The 16,962-nt window shown below is 41.1% G+C and overlaps 1 protein-coding gene across 4 annotated transcripts in view; it reads left to right on the top strand.

The window, feature by feature from the left end:
* Nucleotides 1–1,376: 1,376 nt before the first annotated feature.
* EPB41L3 (erythrocyte membrane protein band 4.1 like 3) overlaps nt 1,377–16,962 on the top strand; it is a 91,304-nt gene continuing 75,718 nt past the window's right edge. The window contains exon 1 of one of the 4 annotated variants that reach the window (XM_026035421.1): nt 1,377–1,397. The gene's annotated coding sequence lies outside the window, so the exon portion shown is untranslated. The remainder of the gene's footprint in view (nt 1,398–16,962) is intronic. The other 3 variants (XM_026035418.1, XM_026035419.1, XM_026035420.1) reach the window with 3 other exon arrangements.

A 16,962-nucleotide genomic window follows, 5' to 3' on the forward strand; every position in this document is an offset into this window, starting at 1 on the left:
AAAAAAAAAAAAAAAGGTGTGGCTATCAGCTTTTGCTAATCACTTTCTAGTAAATGCTCTCCTGCAGCTTGGTTTTATTTGGGGTGGGGAAGAGTGGTCTGTGGTTGATTTATTATTATTGTTATTATTATTATTAATTTAAAGTCTAGAAACTTTATCATATATATGATAAACTCAAAAAGTCACTTTTTGACAATCTACAGGAGCAGTAAGGTATCCCAAATCTCTGGCGTTTCTCCTGTAAGTCTTTTCAAGCAGGAGAGAAGAGCATTCTGATAGAGCAGTTTTTTGCCTGTACTGGGGGTTTCCAGGGCATGCTTGTGTTCCAGGCAGAGTGCACATGCATCCCGGACTCTGTGTGCCCGTCACTTGTGAGCAGAAGGAAGAGTGAATGCSTCTCTTTTAAGTCTTTTCTGTCAAAATGATTGCAAGTCATAGGTCGTCTTGTCAAAGATAATCTCTGGGTTAGGGGTGTCTCACGTGTGTCTGTCTTTCTGTAGTGTAATAAATTGYTCTTTTCCTTTTACATTTAATTATTGCCCACCTGCTCTTTTATCATGCTGGGAGAGATATTTTAGAAAAGCGAGTAAGTTGTAAGTTTTATCTGCAGAGAACACAAGCAATATGTGTTAGCTCCTGTCTAGTAAATCTTGATTAAACATGATCAAGGATAGGCTTTTCCTCTAAAAATGTGCATGACAGTTTTTCAATRGAGCATTAAAAGGTCAACATCATCTTGGTATTAGAATTTTCTAGTTAAATTCCCTGCTTTTGCTGCATCTGYGTGCGTGCATTTGTAATAAGATACACACATACGCATGCTGTCATGCTGGTGTCCTTGGACGGGAAACTTTCAGCTCTAATGTGCGGATGAAACCTGCATATCAATAACGGGGAAAAGAGAGATCAAGAACACCGCATTAGAGTAAAGAGCAACTATAAGTTTATTCCTTATGGTGCTGCTGGCAGAGGAAGGCGCCTTGTGCTTTTAAGGTGTTACAGACCTGCTCACTGCAGCGATGAATAATCAGAACACACTGGGAAGCATTAAAGATAAATTATTTTTATTTAATCGGACAGAGGCAACGCGTGCCAAGGCTCCCCGAGCTCGTTCCTGCAGCCTCATTAATGATGCAGTTGATGGCCTTTCCTCCTAAGAGGGGAGYGCGGCGGCTGCGGCACAGGAGCACCCGATGGGAGCCGATGGAGCTGCCTGGCTGGTGGGCAGGCTTTGCCTTGGCGAGGAGGAGGAGGAGGAGGCACCTCGCACAGGGTGGGGCACCCGCATCCCAGTTCCTCCGGCTCCTCCGTCTTGCAGCCGCCCAGCAAAGCAGCACCCATCCCTGCTTCCAGAGGGAGCTGCCGCACAACCGCAGAGGTCTCCTGGGCAAGTGAAGGTGAATCTGCAACTTGCGCACTGAGTGGCTTAAACAGGGAGGGGTCTTTCTTATCTAGGCTGGAAACCTGCTAAGTGTTTGCATGGGGTTGTCTTGGTCCAGGGTGGAAATCTTCTGGATACTCGCTCTTTGAAAAAGAATTACTCTTTACGAGTCTTTATTTGAAGGCTGAGATTTTTAAGGATAGCACGAGCAGTGATGGTAGGTTTGAAGTACGGTCACACCTATGTTTGTTAGGTATGTTGTTCGGTGCACTGGGTATGAATTCCTTGGGGACTATTCATGGCTATTTTTTAAAAAATAAAAAACATCATTTCTTTGTATTTCAAGCATGATCTTGAGTTAACAGAAATGTGTTTTCTTTCACATTCTTGAAATGTGTTATTCACAGTGGGTGACATTCAAACTCGTTTCATGGAAATCTCATGAAGTGGTAAATGGCTGCTTGTTGGCTCAGATAAAACATCAAACCATTTATGAGTGGTTGCAGAAGAATGCCTCTTTCTYATGAGATGAAGCATCAGCTTTATCTCTTGAGCTACAGCATTCTCAAAATGAAAGTATTTATAACTGCCTTTTTCACTTTGAAATGCATAGTTGGGGGAAGATCCATGTACATGAGCATTGAGTGCATGTTGGATTTTGAGGCAGAGGGCAAATCCATGCAGGGCGGATGTCTGATGGGTTTGTAGGGCTGTGCTTTATCACTGTGTAAAATAAGGTCTTATGATACAGTGTTTTACTAGCTCTATGTCATGTTTTAAGGTGGATGTGAATGTTACAATTGCAGAGGTTGAATTTTTGAAGTACTTTTTCTCGGAGATTGTTTCTCTCTGACTTTATCAAGTGAAAATAAATGACTGTATATAACTGAAAAATAGGATTGCTGTCAACTAAACTGAAAATTAAGCAGAAGATGTGTTTATTCCAAATCATCATGATGGATAGTTTTCACCTGGCAAAGGAGTCATCAAATATGATTATGATCTGGAGTTATATTTATTTCTACTACAATTAGCCTTAATACTTGGGTTTTCTAGTGAGAGTGCTTATAGATACGTAAAAGGAAGAGATTGTTTTCCTGATGTGCTCTGTCAGAAAATGAACTGCATGAACAACAGSGCCCAGTAAGAGACCTTCTGCAGGCCCTTTGCTCCTGCTCTGGCTGCAGCCAGTGGCTGTCCCCCCAGTGCAGAGGAATCTTGGGAGGATGGCCGAGGACTAAATATCTCTAGGAAAGCAAAAATGGGTCAGTATTTGGGACGGCTGAGTTAGCGTGAAGATCCTGTGCTGCGGAGACAGCAAACTGTGTCTTCCACACCCTTCCTGAATAATTGATGTCATGCAGTTTGACTAATTGTCAGGTTTTGCTTTTGAAGGTAAATGAAATGGAAGTGCTTGCTTTTTACCTGCTTTGTGACCGAATCAGCAGAGCTGGTTGTTTTTAAATAAAGTAGATAAAAGCTAAAAAGAAAATACACTGTTGTTATAAATTGCTTATGACCCTATTTGCATCCTGTGGGACACAGTATACAAAAGGACAATGCATTAATAAAGATAAAGCCTTACAGAGAAGGAGAAAAAACATTTTGCAAAGACTGTCTTTCCATCTTTACCTTTTTCTTGGAAGTGTTTTGTGTTCCACAGACAGAGGATCCCTTTCAATAGCTTTACTACCTATAAAAACTGATATGTTTGCAAGTGGTGAAACAAAAGAACCACTGAAACTTGTGCAAGGATCACCCACCAGATGTTTGATCCCATTGAGAACAGGTTTTAGTTTAGTGGGTTAAAGAAGAATGTGGCCATAGGGGACCTGGGGGTGGGGATAAAGGGCTAGAACAAATTGAAAGCATATGTGAGTGTAAAGAAAACTTYAGGGAAAGTGTAAAGAGGAGAGGAAAAGAAAAAAGCCTGAGAGATGCTGTTTTCTATATTTATATTTTATATTCAGTACACATGTTAGTATAAAATGTGTGAAAAATGAGATAGAACTGGTAAGTCATAGTGCTGTCTTAATTGGTTTGGAAATGGGATTTGGAAAGCTCCTGTGTGTCATGGAGAGTAGATGATGACTCTGTTTTCAGGCTGAGATAAAAACTGGTGGGCCAGGGCATGGCGAGTAGCGAGGGGGTGATACTTTGGAAGTCAGAATCAGTTTTTGGGGCCCCACTCATACRGCCCTACATCCCCGGAGGCAGAAGGCGACGCAGAGCATTGCTGTGTTGCATCATGTTGGTGGTGGCCATGGAGCAGGAGGAGTCCCTGATGGAAGACGTGTTGTTTACTCCGTGCGGATCTGAGGGCAATTATGTCCAACACCTCCGCGTTTCCTAGGATGTGCTGGTTGCAAATAAAATCTTGTTTAATAAGCCAGCAAATGCAAACAAGCTGTGAAGAAAAGAGGGGAGAGAGGAGAAAAAAAAAATACTCTTCCAGACCTAGGCAACATATGTTTATGTTAACGGAGAGACCTGTTCTTGCACCCTCTCTTGCGTAGTGTCTTTATCTGCACATTTTCCCACTGTAATGAGTCAACCCACCTGCGAAGCCCAGCTCCATTCAGTTTAGATAAAAGCCCCCAAATCTGCCCTGACAAATTTGTAGCTAAGGTCAAGAGTCTGTAATCTTTCAAAAGAGATGGGTTAGGTATATAAAAATATATATAAAAAAGGAGGGGGGGCGGGGGGGAAAAAAAAAGCTTTAATAATTCATTAGGTTATAGGGGGAATTTGGCCCCGATGGAGACCAGGCTGCTCTGAGGGGCAGAGTGGACAAAGGTCTATCTGAGGTACACATGTCGTGTTGGTCCAAGCTGGGCAGAAAAGGCAAGCTTTGCTCCCCGTTTTGGGGCTGTGGCAGCAGGCAGAGGTGGCTCAGGGTTAGCAGTTTTCTCTAGCAGGCTCAGCTGATGATTTTATTACTGCCAGATATTGCTGGTTTAGGCATTGGTCTCACGAGGCACGGCTGGTGTAAAGTCATGAGGAAAAACAGGCCCAACTAGGAGATTTAAAGGTAAAACAAGATTGTTGATTTTGTGCTGGAACCTGTATTTCCATTTCTCTTTCCCTTTGGATCATTCCAGAATAGTGAAAGTTTGGGTTAATTATATGTGCTGGAAGGCAAACACTGTAATGTAGTTTCCATGTAGAGGAGCATTATTCTGGTACAGCTGGAGCTGGCAGCTTTTCATCACCTCACCACCTCCTTTTCCTCCTAAAAATAGCAGTGCACTACAGCAGGATCGCTGGAGAGGCACAGGAGCGTTTCCTGAGCAACAATTTGCCTTGGATGGTACTCAAAGAAGCACCATGAGCRCGTTTTGGAGGAGGCCACTGAGGATGTGAAGCGGGATGTGATGGACATAGATGGAGAAGACCTGGGCTGGGGGCCGGGAGCGAGGTGGGGAGATGGATTGGCCTGGGCAGCAACCTGCCCAGGGGATCAGGAGAAACCTCAGTGCCTGAATCATTCAGGAGCCGACCAGACAGGGCACTCGGCAGTGCGGCGCGGGGAGCAAATGCCCGGCGCCCGCGAGGGTGACCTAATTTCCATCTCCTGGTTTCTATGATTTATTAAAGAGGTTTGCAGGCTTTCTGTTAGCAGGCCGAGAGACGGGATTCGAAGCCCGGCAATTAGAAAGGGCCTTTAATATTGTGCCAGCCCGCTGTCAGGTTTTGATCACTTACTTGTGGCGGCGGCGTGCGAAATGTGGCTAACGCGCCGCTGCGGCAAGCGGAGATAACAGAGGAGGCCTCTGGTGGGTTGCGGAGCTGCTGGTGATGCTGTTTTACGTCCAGCTCCAGTCACGCTCTGCAGGGCCACTAATCTTATCTATATAATATTTGTATATATAATAATAATAATAGAAATGTTAAATAAATGTGTCTGTATTTCAAAATTGGAAAGCCCCTTTTTCTCTTGGAATTGTTGGCATTGAGGGTATTCTGATCTCTAGCCACTGACCGTAGTTCTTGCAAAAGCAAACCATGCCAAAYGGAGTTTCCCAACATTTAACCTCAAGGAGGGACAACTTAGCCTTATTCGCCAGTGGTGTGACACAGTTTTCTCCTTGTTTTGCGTTGTGYGCACCCACAGCTCTTTTTCCTGGACTCGTATTTTATAGAGCACATGAATGTTGTATTTTGTATTTTGCAGCTTCTCTGCTCACACAGCAATGCGGAGTAGTAAAGCCATTCCTTTAGCCAGCCTGAGGGGACAGTGATTGAATTAAAGATGATGGATGAACTGGAAAAAGAAAAAAGTTCCTTCTTTTTAAATTCTTACCATCTTTCCATTGTTTCACAAATCTTTCCGTGGCATCTAGCAAATGCATTTCGAGGCTGCCACTCCTGTCCAGACAGCTGCAGACTTCCCCATTGTCCTGTCCAAAGGTCTGGGAGCACCACCCGTAGCAGGACTCCTGGTGTTGAGGTGGACTGGGCTGGGTTTGCACTTACTCCTCATCAAGCTCCTGCTTGGGTTATACCCATCCCCTGTGAAGATGTGATTGTGGCATTTGCCACAGCCCTTTATTGTTCTGTGTCACCTCAACTCATGGTAGTCACAGTCAGATCGTCACGCTTTATTTTTCTGTTTGTCCCATCGTTTATTTCCCAGCCTCAAAACCAGCACTTCCTTATTCTTGCTGGTGTTTCTGCTGTCAAAAACCAAGATAGCTGGTATGAAAGAAGATGCCCTCCTCTGACCTTCTGATCCTGTGATGTTGCTTTGCAGGATACAATCAACGCAATTTTGCTTCAGTCTTCTAACCCATTAGCAGAAGTCAATACCAATATTTATTTTCTCCATAGAAGTGTAAGAAATCCTGCTATGAATTTTTTTTTAAAGTAAAAAATACTCTTAGGCAATAGACGTTAAAGGAGCACCCTAGTATGTACATGTCAAAGATACACATTTCAGTAAGAAGATATACGTCACTCCCTAGCTGCCAAGAGGTTATACAGGGATAAAATATATCTATTTAGTTTCTTAAAAACACTTTCCTGCTTTCTTCTAAGGAACTCCAGGGCTGACATTGTTTGCAACCCACAGACTCGAAAGTCTGTTTCCATGATAGTGTCCTCCGTGCCTGCAAGAAGAGAAATCACTGCAGGATGGAACTTGGCAAACAAACCAAGGTCTCGGCCAAGGCAATGCATTGTCTGTTAATTTTCCAAACAAAACCAATTCTGCTGAATGCGAATTTCTTTGTATCTGTTTTCCACTGGCTGTATTTTGATTTTGTAACATGGATTTGATAAGCAATTATTAATGTTTGTGTGGCATTGTTTAAAAATATTAGCAGTTACATATTTCTTAATTAAATTTTGGCTGCTAAACTCAAAAGGAACTATCCAGATATTCAAAAGGGAGAATACCAACATTAACAACAGTTTAAAATTGGAATGATAAACAGAYTTTTTTTTTAATTTAAAAATATACCAGTTTGAGTTGTTGACTGGGTAGAAGGTACCCTTTGACAAGTCTTACATTTAAATGCAGCATCTTGAGATTCTTAAGCAAGAAATACTCTTTTTCTAGTGGTGTTTGGCCTTTGTTTAAGACCTTGAGTAATCTACTGTGCTCTAAAGTAATGCTCTGAAATTCTCTTAGTTGGAAAACCCATTCTGAGTTACTATGTGGAAGCTTTCAGAATGTTATCCCTTTCCAAGATTTTGAATTTAGACTCGTAAGAATGAAAATATCTATCAGTACTGTCAGAGAGTTACAAAATTAGTACCTAAGAATAATCCTTAACATTGCCTAACATACCATTTCTGCAAAATATTTAATGTCTGCAGAAAATTGGATGGTGAGGCATGACAAGTGTTTTCTGTTACTCTTAAAGAATTCACTTGGGTCATTGCTGTTTGTGAGTAATGGAATTAACTTGCAACCCGTTACATCATTCCCTGTCATAAGGAAAAGGCGACARTTTGAAAAGTTAGCAGGAGCCTGGAATATTTGTAGTCTCCCATGGGAAGATGAAAGAGCTTTCAGTAATAGGCGAGGCTTTCATTCACACAGGATTTATCTGAACTCCCCTAGTTAGTCCTATCCAATCTGCTATTGCAGGATGTACCATTCTTCCAAGGCACAGGTGAAGCACTAAGCTCTGTTTCTCCAGTGCTGTCCTGCTTCGTGTAGGAAGGTTCCCTTGGTATGTTATTGCCAAACAGCCCAGTCATTAGGTGCAGCAAGGTGCTTGTCATGGGGGTGGTCCCCCTGCCCTGATCTATGGTTAGTAAGCCCAAAGTAGACTCCCATGAGGGTGGAATACACCTTTAAGCCAGGAGCATTGCAAATCTTTCATCCCTAACTCTAGGAAATCTTATGCTAGCACCTTGGTTTGATAACTGGCAGCCTACTCTGCTTGATCCTTTGTAGAAGAAGTCCCAAGGATTAACAGTTCCATTTGTCATGTGCCTATTTAAATTGTATCAGTCACACCTCTTTGTAGAGTTATCCTGTGATTAAAACTGACAAACAGTCTTCAATGAAACGCTCTGTTTTCACGTGCTCTTAACCTTTCAAGGAATTTGTATTAGAAGCTTAAACATGTCATACCGTGTTCAAAATTCGTCTTCAAAAGGATCTGTTTTAAGTTAAGGAGAAAGGATCTGAGTTAAGTTAAGGAGCGCTGAAAGTGCATTAATTTCCACCTAAAGTTTTGACCTTTCTTGCTGTACTGCTTAGGAATATGCGATAGCTGTCAGACTTTTGACTTTTTGCACCTGTCTGATTTGTTTTCCTCACTGAGGAGTAGTGCTTTAGACTTCAGTACTTTAGACAAAACCAGCATGATTAATCTTCTGTTGTGTCTACCCAAATATCTGCATAGTAGCTGGTACATTCTGTGCAACTGCTGAAATATTTTACAACACTACAATCTTAGAGCACTTGACAGAAAGTCAACAACCTTCCAACAGTGGTTAAAATTTAAAATTAATACATTCCTTTCCCATGATGGTACCCCGGCTTTGTTTGAAGAGCTGCAAACTTCCAGCGAGGCTGCAGCCTTCATCTCCCGTGAAACCATTCCGCAGTTGGTGAAACATGAAAGTGGGAGCTGAGCACTCAGTTTATCTCTGGCACGTGAGGCGACGCGCAAAGCCAGAGCACGTTGTGATTCCTGAACGCGCACAGAGGAGGCGGCAGGGGAGCTGACCCAGAACATTCCTGGGTTTTCATCAACAGGCGAAACAATCGCTGTGGGATAATGATGCATTATTGGGATTGCGGATGGACACTTTGGACACTTGCCAGTTGTATTGTGAAGGAAGTTCACTTGCTGTGTGTAATGGTAGCGCCGCAGCAGCTGAGCAAATGTCACCCTCCCCTGGAACAGATAATATTTGGAGATGCTGGATCCTGTTTTGCAATGCCTGGAGTACGGAGCTTCGGGGGTTCGAGATGCTGTGCCTGTTGTTGGATGAACTTTATGGACACAATGACCTTGCATGTCTCAAACACTGTTTTTTGTTTTGTTTTCTTTTCCATTTGGGGCTCACAAAATGGTACATRTTTGTGTGTATTTGGTGGGCATTTTTCCCCAAATCTGCAAGGTTTATGGATCATCCTTCTAAGCCTGATGTGTATGGGACTGCAGATTCTATGTTTGCCCTTACCTAGCCAGTTAAGTTGTCATAGGAGGGATAGGCAGTGATGCAAAAAAAAGTGTGGTGTTTATTTCAGACATCTTCTCTCTTCCTTTTCTCAGCTATAAAACCAGTGATTTTCTAAAATATGACGTCCTCTTGAACATTGATAACAGCGTCCGATAAAGTTGTCATCAGCTTTTTTGGCTTAGAAAAGGAGTAGTTTACTTTTTTTTTTTTTTTTCCCTGAAAAACAGATTTGTGAATTGTAAATGCTAACCCAAATCTAATGTGGCTAGCTGAAGTAAGATGTTTGGCTCTTCATTTGTTCAGAATGTCTTCCTAAATCTAAATTCTTTCACTGCAGAGCTGTTATTTAAGCTTTGAGCTTGGATTGAGCAGTTTTGTAAGTCATGGTGGATATGTGATTCTTTTCAGTGTGTTTGCCATGCAAAATCTGGAAACATTCACAGCTTTCATCCATTAGTTTTCAAGCACTTTGCACTGTAGCTCTTGGTAGTATAAAACAATATCAATACAATYAATAAGATAATACTTCGTAGTCATTTGGTTTCCTTAAACTCACCTCACCTTAAAGACAGGGTGACTTGTAAGTAAGTGGAAGGGTTTTGGCTTAAGACCTCCAGTTGTTTTGGCTTAAGACCTTCAGTTGTTGATAAGAGGGGCCAGCCCATACTCTTAGAAACTGTAGAGATTTTGAGGGAATACTTTGAAACAAATATTGCATGTTGGTGCCATCTCCATTGGTGTGGCAGCTGGAGAGTTTAATTATAGGCTGGAAAGCCAGTTTGGGATTAGGGAAAGTGTTAACAGGAGTGAATGTTAATGACAGCTGTTTGCTGTGGGCTTCGAAGAGGCAAAGTAGATGTAGAACGTAAATAAAGTGTAGAGCCAAACATATGTTGGCTTTGAATGTTGGAGGAAAAAAAAAAAAACACAGGTCATTTATTCCTTGACACACAAACCTCCATATATCGAATTGTATGAAATTATTTTAGTGACTTCCACACATGAATTTGAGTGTGCAATTTGTTCGCAAATTAAAACAATGAAACCATGAAACCCTGTGTTAGCGTGTGTGGGGAGATATGATGTGCACACATACCATAATTTGTGCTGAGAACCTGCATCAGGAACTGAAAGGAAAATCCCAACTTCTTTTGCCTTAAGAAGCACCAGATTAGGAAGTCCTTCTCCACCTGTTTAAGTAGCCTGCGAGGATTCCTATGCAGATCAGGCACTGGGAGTGGGGTTAGCAATGCTAAAAATTGCTACCACTGCCATAGCCAATACAGTGGTGAGGCTGGACCAATATGCCCTTTCTGTCATTATTTGCAGGATTGGAGTTAGACTTTTTCAAGGAAGTCCTTTGGTCTGGGCGGAAGCCACCATCATTTTCTTCTGGGAAAGGGATTTTTCCTTACATAAATTATATAGTTTGAAGAGTTGGGAGGGATGTGTACCAGACTTGGCCTTGTTAGGTGCATACATGTCTTATTAAATCTGTTTTTTAATGCATCACAGATGCTCCTTTGAGAGGACAAAGAATGATAACATAATGCAGCTTTCGGAAAGGAAAAAAAAAACTATATGTGTGTGTATATATGTATTAATTTTGAAGAGTGTTTTAAACAGGTGTGAAATATTGACATTGCATTGGAATTGCTATTCTTTTGTAGATGATTGATAACATATATGGAGGAGTTCTGTTTTTTCTTATTGGATGTGCATTTTAAGATTGCTGTTTATGCAAGTGTAGCAAAAGATTTCTGTCTTTCTTACAGCATTGTTATAGCCTGCTGGTACACTGAGAATTAAAGGAATAAACTGAGGAAACTCCTTACCCATAAAATCAAACTAATTCAAACATATAGCATTATTTATAATACACCTAATAGATTAATGGTTGTACATGATCTACCTTGAAAATTAAAAGGATATAGAGCACAAAAATGTGGATCTAGTGCAACAAGCTACAAGACGCTTTCATTTGAGTTTCTGAATGTTAAGACACTTGGATGGTTGCAAAAAAAAGCAGTAATTCAGCCTTTTGCTACATAATTCACTAGGACTGATCATAAAGAAATATGATTGATAATAATGGTTGTAGAATATAACGTAGCACTGCTGGCTTCTTGAAAAATAGCTATATGGTTTTAATACCAGTGTTTGTAGCTTTGCACTGGCTTGCCAATCTCTCTGCAGCTGGAGCTGGTAGCTGGTGTGGTGGGACAGCTCGTTGTCCTACAGATCAGCTTTTATCYGTGCTCTGCTCTGGAACCACTCACGTGCATGTGGATCATAGGCTCAGGGCAGCATCCAAAATTCAGTGTGTGTTGTGGCCCCAAATGACCATTGGTTCTGCATCCAGCACAACTGCTTTCTACTTGACAGAAAAGGGCAAAAGTATTTACACCTCTCTTTCTTAAAGTGCTTATGTTCCTTGGACACTCGGTGGCCATGGAAGGAAAGCACTTTGTGTGGTATTTAAAATGCTGAACAAGAATTCACAACTCTCCTCTGAAGTGGGAGAGAAAAAAAAAATCTCATAAAATTGGGTTCACTTTAGGGATGGTGAAAACTTGCAGTCTTTAACCTGCTTTAGTTAAATACAACATTTATACGTTTTTTATGTTAGCATAGGTCAAGCAATGCACTGAATTGTAAATGAAGCCTTTCTGAATATTGGGCACTTTTATGAGGATGGGAAAGATTAAAAAGGGGTAAAAGAGGGAAGAGTCTTTGGCACATATTTGGGGAGCTTTCACATGTGTGAGGGAAGAAAATACAGGATACCCATAACTTGCCCATTCTGCAGGCTGCTGATACTTTTTTATTTTTTTCTTCTTCAGTTGATCCTTTTTCTCCTCTCTGCTGGAAAATCCATTAATTATGACTGTCATTCTGAGGTTAAGATGCAATTCTGAGCACAAAGGATTCTGCCATGTTTCTGGTCTTATTTAGTACTAGCGGATTAGACAAAAACCTCAGCACCCCACCCTAAAATACTGCAAGCTGCTTTTCTTCTTTAGAACTCCTGAATAACCAAGTCCACACTTGTAGCTCTGTAAACCAGCTTCAACTAGCTTTTCTGCAGATTCTCAGCCCTCTGAATGCAATGCGTTGTCCAGCCACTGGTTTTCCAGCTTGACAAAAGGGCATCTCCTATTTGCTTATCGGCAAGTTCCTTGGCATCTGATCCCCACGGCACGTTTGCTTTAGATAACAGTGACAGCAACAATAGCTGCTCCAGTTAGTGATACAACTTGGGCTCAGTTTGGCTCCCTCCTGGCCTTATCTGTCCCGGCCTCTGGAGAGGGGGTGGCGCTGAATGGCCTTTGTAGCTGCATCCAAACCTACCATGTGGCCTCTTAAATGTCTCTTTGTTTGCTTTTTAAGTAATGAAATCAGATCARTTGGGTCTTCCATGAAAACCTTTTTTGCTTTACAATAGATAGATTGTTAATGGAATGATGTGATTATTTAATTTTCAGGGTTGTGGTCTTTTTTTTTTTAATTATTTTTCAGTTGTGAGGCCTAGCATATATAGTACAGTGCATGAGTATATATAAATGTTAAGGTGCCCAAATTAACATGAAATTATACTCTTCACTCACCATTTAGCTTTTGGTTCAATAGARGTTGATGCAAACATTTGCCAGTGTACCAGAAGAAAACTGACACTTCTATTGCAACTAAGTTTTCCCCAAAAGCACTACTTGTGTTGGAAGGTTTCTGAGTTCTGGCTTGCAGCCATATATTCACCTAAGCATATTACAAGAAGTGACAGGTAGACAGAAGTAATACATATTTTAATGGGCTTGAGACCATAAAATGGGATAGACTTTCCCYTGCTTTGCTAGCAGATGTGAGCTTGCTCCCTATTTATTAATGTTATGGCACTCCCAGCACTGCCACTCAGGTCACCTTAATGTCCCTTGAAGCTCTTGAAAATAGATAAGAAGTGAAGTTCTTGGGGAGTGGGGAGAGAAGATATTATCAGCCGCTGCAAGAAATGAGCTGAGGTGTCACATAGGCCAAAAARTTGCTAATGCCTCTATCACCTGGTGGTGTTAGATGGGAGACTTGGGTATTTCTGGAGTGGCTGTGTCAGCAGTGGATGGAAGCTGTAAGTAAAAGTGGACAAAATCTCAAATTGTATTTCCTGATATTTTAATAAATAAAAGTGCCATGCCATGGATGTTCTTCAGATGCTGGGAGCCACAGTTGTTGTAACACAGATTGTGTGTGCTCTGTCACAGAAACTAGGTCTTGTACATCAGTAGTATTTCACTTGCTTATTTGAAGGACCCACAGCACAAAAARGGAACTTTTTTTATATCAAATGCCAAACCTAAACTATGACTATCAAAATAGTAGGGTTTTTTTTTTTTTTTAACTGAAGATAATATATTTAAGATAATTTTCTTCCAATCAGAAAAGATCTTGAGGCAGCAGTTTGTAGAAAAGGATGTAGGATTATGAATGGATCACAAGTCAAAAGCGAAGTTGATAGTGTCATAATATTGTGAAACAGGTGAACTTAATTCCCAAATATATAAAGAAGAGTATTGTTTTAAAACTCAGAAGTAATTTTTGCAATCTACTGAGCATCTGTAAGCTGAACTGATTCTCAGCTTAAATGAAGGGCTGGATACTACAGCTCTTGAAGGAGGCAGCCCCACTGGGCAGAGAATAGAGAAAAAAATCTAAAAGAGGTCTAAAAATAAGACTTACAGGAGCAGGTCAAGGGGAGGCTAGATGGAGGCAGCAACGCACAAGCTGCAGAGACGGGCTGCACATCGCCACAGTGAGGACACGCAGGAATGAGCTTACATTTCAAGCAGAAAAAACAGTCGGACATGAGGGAAGGTTTTCCTGAACAGTAATGCTGGGCAAGCAGAGTAATTGCTTGGGGTGTGTGTGGAAACTTCCTCACTGTAGGGCTTCAGTGCTGGGTGACGTGTATGTATACCAGGTGCCATTTAGACAAGGACTCTGAATGGGACCACATGTACCAATGTCCATGTGTGAGCTACTTTGAAATAGCAGTTGAGAGAAAGGCCAGTGGATTTCTTACTTCTTTRCAGACCTTTTTAAAAAATGTTTTAAAAATAGAATGATTTTTATGAGCTGGTTTCTGTGGCACCGGATCAGGCAAAGTGCCTGCGTGCAGCTACGGCTGCAGAACCAACTGAGCCCCAGCTGCAGGACTCYGCTCTTCCCTGGGGCATCCGTGACTTCTAGGGAGTGGGCGGATTACTTCATTCATTTTTCAGTTCAGATGTAATAACCATATGGATATTGGCTTGAAGATTTCTGTCCCAACAAGAAAATAACATAATAATAACAGATTGTAAAGTGATCCAGACAGGAGTGAAATTCATTGTCTTCAACTCAGTCATTTAACTAGTGTCAACCATAGATACTAGAATAATTTTTCAGTTGTTGAAGCATAGTAATATAAATGTAGTAGGAAGTCGTTCTTTGTAGTCTCTGTATTTTTACTAAATCCTCTGAGAAGACTGAATTGTGCTTTAAGATGTGAAAACTAACTGGTGAGTTAAACTCTAAAATTCGAAAGGCCTTATCTTCCAAGTCTTTCCTTTACATAATAGTTACCTTTTCTCCTACACACCTGTGCAGTATGGAGTATCAAGAAGCTGGATTTCATATRCTGTGCTGTGATCCGAAGGGTACTGAAAGGAATAGATTGCTATAAAACAGTGACAACTGTACCACAGGTCTTGTGCCCAAGGCATCTGCCTTTGTTGCTTCACAGCTTCAGAGGAAGGATGGCAAACACTACCATGCCTTTTTGTGGTCCACGCAGGAGGCAGCTTTGAAACTCATCAGGCTGCCACCATTGCCCTAACTGCTGTTTGAGGTGCTATGACTAGTATTTACCTACGTCCAAGGCAGTCATACACATCTAGGAGGAGATGCTGTCTGGTCACTTGTCTCCTCAGAGACAGCACAATCCACTATAACGTTTGGTCATAAATAATGTACATAATGTAATTACTCGGCATGCCTTTGAGAGTTTGTTAGGTAGAAGAGCCAAAAACCTACTTTAATGGTAACTATTTTCATTGTAGAGCTGTGCTGGATGTGGGTCTCCAGCTTCCATTGTTCAGAATAGCTACACAAGGGGTGAAAGATTTTAGATTTATTGAGATGTAAGTGAAGATACAGGATGCTTGTACCTAATTAGTGGTGGAGTTCATCATGTAAACGGTCTTCAAGAATGTAACTACTRTGCACAGTAAAAATGTGTGTGAACTTGCCGTGCTTTGGAAACATGCAGCCAAAATGGACCCATTTGGCGAAGCTGGGAGAGAATCCCATTTACACAGTGATTTTAAATTACACCGCTCTGCTAAACAGATGCATGGGTCCACCGTAAATATTCTTGTCAATAGTGCCTCTCCAGTATGACTGATTCATTCCTCGAAGTCTGCATTCCCGCACCATCTGCAGATCTTGGTTTGAATCCAACAAATGGTTTGACAGCTGGTCCATTTGAGAAGCTGAACGGGTGGAGTTGTCTTTCTGACACTACGTCAACATCACGGTGGTCTTCTAGTACGTGCACTTGAATTCCGGCGGGAAAGCTGAAATGCGTTTTTGTAGCTGGAACTTTTTCACGGTTTGATCACCTGGCTCCTCGTTATCTGGTTTGAGATAGAAGAATGTTTTTCTCCTGACAATATAACTTGGAGCCTGGGTATTGTGGCCCAGCTGCTTGTGCCAATTGAACAGGGTTGGGGTTTTTTTGTAAAGTATACAGGGTCCCAGAAGAGATTAAACATAAATATGTGACTGTCTGATGGCACAGTTTGGGCTGTTTAAGCTTGCAATACTTTAATTTGTTTGGGGAACCTGTGATTTCCTGCTCCAAATTGTAAAGACTGTTACTTGATATTACAGGGTGTGTTTTAAGTCAAAATCTGACATGAATGCCCAGGAGATTAAAAACTAGCTATGAAATGAATTATCTATTTAAAAAACCCAAAGTTATTACCACAAAACACACTGTGGAGCATCATAATATAGCCTTACTGTGATAGAGACATTGAAAGCTGAGAAATGGGATATAAAATAAGTATGATACTTTGAAAAAAAAAACTCAGAGTAAAATGAAGTAGAGGCACTTCAGCTCCAGCATGATCTGTTGCCTCACATAGAACTTCATTTACTTCAATAAGACTTGCTATGCATTCAAGGTTTGTTCATCTGGTTTTTTGCTACTTAATGTTGCAATTTCTTCTTTTTTTTTTTTTCTGCCTACTGAGTCTGATTTTTTTTTCTATTTTTTTTTAATCCAGCATTCAGAAAAATGTCATGTGGTATTCCTGCAAACAGCCTACAGTTCCCYAGTGTCTAGAGAGTGAGTGCTCATCTGGTGTAACACAATGGAAGCAGTTCCTCTGACTCCAGACRTTGCACAGTTGCTGTCAGCCATCTTCCTTGGAAACTAAATGATTGCTAAGCCCTTAAAGAAATAAAAATGGCTTAACTTTGGACAATTTGACAAAAAAAAAAAAAATGGAATATATTTGAGGGTAGTGGCACATTTGGGCACATGTTGAGGTTTGCAGCTGTAGTACTCGTGTCTGTTGCTGGAAGAGACTGGTAGCAAGTGATGGGAAAGATGGTCACTGGCAGCAGGGAGCATTAGCAGGCTGTCTTTTGGCCTCAAACATTTCTTTTTTTTTTTTTTTTTCCCATTTCTGATCCATATCAGACTGAACAAAAGAAAAGGAAAAAGAAAAAAAATAGTAATGTGAAAAGTATCCAGTGGCTGCAAAACTGGAAAATATAGTATTTCATCAGCCTTGCAAGTAAGTGATACAGTGGTGGCTAATTCTTTGTGGATTGCTAAAGCCCCACTATGTAAAATGAAGCAGAAGCTACTGGATTTTTCACCAGATCCTAGTTAA

This window comes from Nothoprocta perdicaria, unplaced genomic scaffold (genome assembly GCF_003342845.1).
Source record: "Nothoprocta perdicaria isolate Ctin4 unplaced genomic scaffold, notPer1 scaffold_16, whole genome shotgun sequence".
Lineage (NCBI taxonomy): Eukaryota > Metazoa > Chordata > Aves > Tinamiformes > Tinamidae > Nothoprocta > Nothoprocta perdicaria.